The sequence below is a fragment of the Colobus angolensis genome, unplaced genomic scaffold, assembly GCF_000951035.1.
Source record: "Colobus angolensis palliatus isolate OR3802 unplaced genomic scaffold, Cang.pa_1.0 Scaffold178, whole genome shotgun sequence".
Lineage (NCBI taxonomy): Eukaryota > Metazoa > Chordata > Mammalia > Primates > Cercopithecidae > Colobus > Colobus angolensis.
The window spans coordinates 4,904,329-4,909,256 of NW_012114910.1; positions in this window are offsets into that span (position 1 = coordinate 4,904,329).

The following is a 4,928-nucleotide window of genomic DNA, read 5'->3' on the forward strand; positions in this document are numbered from 1 at the left end:
GGCCTCCCAAAGTGCTGGGATTACAGGCTTGAGCCACCGCGCCCGGCCAAACAGGTCATATTTCTATACTTTACTCAAACTAGTAGAACAGTCTCAGTAGACTGAGAGAAGTTAAATAGAGATGATGTAGTACCTAAAGCAACACCGCTAAAGAGCTAAACAAAAAGATATACTCAAAAACATAATAAGCAAATTAAAATGAGATTGTAAAAAATGTTCAGGCTAGGCATGGTGGCTCACGCCTGTAATCCCAGAACTCTGGGAGGCTGAGGGAGATGAATCACCTGAGGTCAGGAGTTCAAGACCAACCTGGCCAACATGGTGAAACCCTGTCTCTACGAAAAATACAAAAATTTACTGGGCATGGTGTCACGTACCTGTAATCCCAGCTACTTGGAAGGCTGAGGCAGGACAATCTCTTGAACCCGGGAGGCGGAGTTTGCAGTGAGCTGAGATCAGGCCACTGCACTCCAGCCTGGGCGACAGAACTAGACTCTGTCTCAAAAAAATAAAAGAAAAAAGAAAAAAAAACCCAAACTGTTCAAGTAACACATAGGAAGGCAGGAAAAAGAAAACATAGAAATAAAAAAGAGAACAAACAGTCAAAAAAAATAAATAAATAAGAAGACAAGGCCACGCCATTGCACTCTAGCCTGGGAGACAGAGCGATACTCTGTCTCAAAAAAAATAAATTAATAAAAATAAAAAGAAGAAAGAAGGAAAAGAAAAGAAAAAAAGAAATAATGCTTTTCCACCTATCCTGGTATCCTCTAACACAAAATTAGCCATCACAGTAGACTCTAGAGCAAAGAAAACTACCAGAGACAGAGAGTGACAGTACATAATAGTAAAAGTGTCAATCTATCCAGAAGATATAGAAATCCTTAACACAGGGCTGGACATGGTGGCTCATGCCTGTAATCCCAGCACTTTGGGAGGCCGAAGCAGGCAGATCACAAGGTCAGGATTTTGAGACTGGCCTGTCCAATATGGTGAAACCCCATCTCTATGAAAAACATAAAAATTAACCAGGTGTGGTGGTGCGCCCCTGTAGTCCCAGCTACTCGGGAGGTTGAGGCAGAAGAATTGCTTGAACCTGGGAGGCGGAGATTGCAGTGAGCCGAGATCATGCCACTGCACTCCAGCCTGGGTGACAGAGCGAGATTCCATATCAAAAAAAAAGAAGAAGAAGAAAAGAAAAGAAATCCTTAATACACATGCACCAAGCAAGAGAACTACAAAATATGCAAAACAAAAACTGATAGAACCGAAAGGAGAAATGGACAAATCCACACTTACAGTTAGAGATAGCAACACCTCTCTCCAACTATTGATAGTACAACTAGATATAAAATCAGAAAAGATGCAGAACTTAACCACAGCATCAACCAACAGGAGTTAACTGATATTTTTAGAACACTCTGCCTCAGAACAGCAGAGTATACCGTGTTTTCTTTTTTTTCTTTTTTGAGACAAGAGTCTTGCTCTGTCACCCGTGCTGGAGTGCAGTGGCACAATCTTGGCTCACTGCAACCTCCGCCTCCTGGTTCAAGCAAGCACATCTGGCTAATTTTTGTATTTTTCATAGAGACGGGGTTTCACCATATTGTCCAGGCTGGTCTTAAACTCCTGGCCTCAAATGATCCGCCCGCCTCAGCCTCCCAAAGTGCTAGGATTACAGGCGTGAGCCACCACACCAGGCCCACACCTTGTTTTCAAGTGCCCGTGAACGTATACCAATATAGACCGTGTCCTGGCCATAAAACAAACTTTAACAAGTTTAAAATAATTGAAATCTTACAGAGTATTTTTCCTGGCTACAATGGAATCAAACTAGAAATCGGTAACACAAAGAGAACAGGAAATTCTCTAAATGCTTAGAAATTAAACCATACACTTCTGAATGATCCATGGATAAAGAGAAAGTTTCAAGGGAATTTTTAAAAATATACATTGAACTGAATGACAGTGAAAGTAAAACATATCAAAATTTGTGAAATACACCTAAAGCAGCACTAATGTGGAAATTTATTTCACTTTAGAAAAGAGGAAAAGTCTTGAATCTGTCGTCTAAACTCTGTATCATCTAAACTTGATAGACTGACACCTTAAAGGCCTAGAAAAAAACAGTGAAATAAATTCAAAACCAGCAGAAGTAAGGGAATAATAAAGATAAGAGCAGAAATCAATGAAATCTAAAACGAGAGAGAGAGAGAGGAGGGATATATATAGAGAGAATTAGCGGAACAAAGATTTGGTTTTTTGAACAGATCAATAAAATTGACAAATCTCTAGCAAGACTGACAGAGTAAAAAAAAGTCAGAGAAGACACAAATACCTATATCAGGAGTGAAATAAGGAATCTTGCTATAAACCCTGAAGACATCAGTAATAATAATAATAAGGTAATATTTATTATTATTATAAAGTTGATAACTTAGATGAAATAACTACTTCCCCAAAGACACAAACTGTTACAATTCATTTAACATGAAATAGTTCATTTTAGTAGTCCTGTAACAATTAAGGAAATTAGATTTTAAATTTTAAAACTCCCAAAAAGAAATCTCTTTGGGAAGCCAAGGCGGGAGGATCACTTGAGCCCAGGAGTTCGAGACCAGCCTGGGCAACATAGTGAGACTCCCCATCTCGTTTTGTTTTTAAAAAGTGTTATTATTATTATTTTAAAACTCCAGACTCAGATGTTTTTGCTGAAGAATTGTACCAAACATTTAAAAAATGAATGCTAATTCTACAAAATTGTTTTCAGAAAATAGTGAATGCTGTTCAGTTCATTCTATAAAGTCAGTACCCTGATACTAAAACCAGATAAAGGTAGTACAAAAAGAAAGAAAAGAAAACTGGCCGGGTGCAGCGCAGTGGCTCACACCTGTAATCCTAGCATTTTGGGAGGCCGAGGCAGGCAGATCACCTGAGGTCAGGAGTTCAAGACCAACTTGGCCAACATGGTGAAACCCTGTCTCTACAAAAAATACAAAAATTAGCTGGGTGTGGTAGCAGGCACCTGTAATCCCAGCTACTTGGGAGGCTGAGACAGAATAATCGCTTGAACTCAGGAGGCAGAGGTTGCAGTGAGCCAAGATGGTGCCATTGCACTCCAGCCTGGGCAAGAGAGCAAGACTCTGTCTCAAGGAAAACAAAACAACAACAACAATAAAAAAAACAGGCTAAAGATGAAATATCATATGTTATATTACATCAGTCAGTATAGAAAAGCATTTGACTAAATTAAACATTCGTTAATGGTAAAAGTTCTCAAAAAATAAGAGAGGAAAACTTCCATAATTTGATAAAGAGAATCTACAAAAAACCTACAGCTAATGTTGGTCCTTAATGATGAAAAATTGAATGCTCTCCCTGAAGACCAGCAATAGGGCAAGGATGTCAGCTCATACTACAACATAGTGCTGAACATTTTAGCCAATGCGATAAACCACTAACAAATAGGTAGAAACAGAGGAAAAAAACCTTTTCTACATGCAGATGACATGATTATCTATATAGAAAATGTCAAAGAATCTACCAAGAAAAAGAAAAAAACCTCCTAGAACTCATATGTTCGGCAAGGTTGCAAAATATAATTATACAATAATTATTTCCATATACTAGCAATGAACTCATTCATAGACAGCAAAATTAAAAATGTAATACCTTTTAAAATCACCAAAAATAAGTAAGTAAAATCATTAGGTGGAAAGCTAACAAAATGTGTATAGAACCTGTATGCTGAAAACTCCGTAATGCTGATGAAAGACATTAAAAATAAATAAATAAGTGGAGAGACATACTGTGTTCTTGAATTGGAAGACTCAGCATAGTAAAAATGTCAATGCTCCCCAATTGATATACAGGTTTAATGTAATTTCTATCAGAATCCCAGCAAGATATTCTGTAGATACAGATAACATTATTCTAAAACTTACATAGAAAGATAAAGAATATTACTAGGACAGCTGAAACAATTTTGAAAAAGATTAAGTTGGGGCTGGGCGCAGTGGCTCATGCCTGTAATCCCAATACTTGGGAGGCCAAGCTGGCAGGATCACTTAAGGCCAGGAGATTGAGACCAGCCTGAGCAACATAGCAAGAACTCCGTTTCTACACAATTATTTTAAAAAGTTAGTTGGGCATGGTTGGTCTCAGCTACTCAGTAGGTTGAGGGTGGAAGATTCCTTGAGCCCAGGTGCTCAAGGCTGCAGTGAGCTATGATCGTGTCACTGCACACCAGCTTGGGGGACAGAGTGAAACCTTGACGCAAACAAACAAACAAGGAAACCAGTAATTTCGGAGGAATTAATAACAGTCTACCTCACAGGTGCCCAACTCCTGGACCACAGGCCAGTACTGGTTTGTTGTCTGTTAGGAACCCCGGCTGCACAGCAGGAGGTGAGCAGCTATGAATGAAGCTTCATCTGTATTTACAGCTGCTCCCTATTGCTCACATTACCACCTGAACTCTGCCTCCTGTCAGACCAGCAGCAGCATTAGATTCTCATAGGAGCACAAACCGTATTGTGAACTGTGCATTCAAGGGTTCTAGGTTGTGCGTTCTTTATGAGAATCTAATGCCTGATGATCTGTCACTGTCTCCCATCACGCCCAGATGGGACTGTCTAGTTGCAGGAAAACAAGCTCAGGGCCCCCACTGATTCTACATTATGGTGAGTTGTATAACTATTTCATTATATATTACAATGTAATCATAATACAAATAAAGTGGACAACAAAGATATTGTGCTTGAATCATCCTGGAAACACCCCCGCAACATCCGTGGAAAAATTGTCTTCCATGAAACTGTTCATGGTGCCAAAAAGTTGGGGACCACTGGTCTACCTGATTTTAAGACTTTTTTTGGCCGGGCGCGGTGGCTCAAGCCTGTAATCCCAGCACTTTGGGAGGCTGAGAC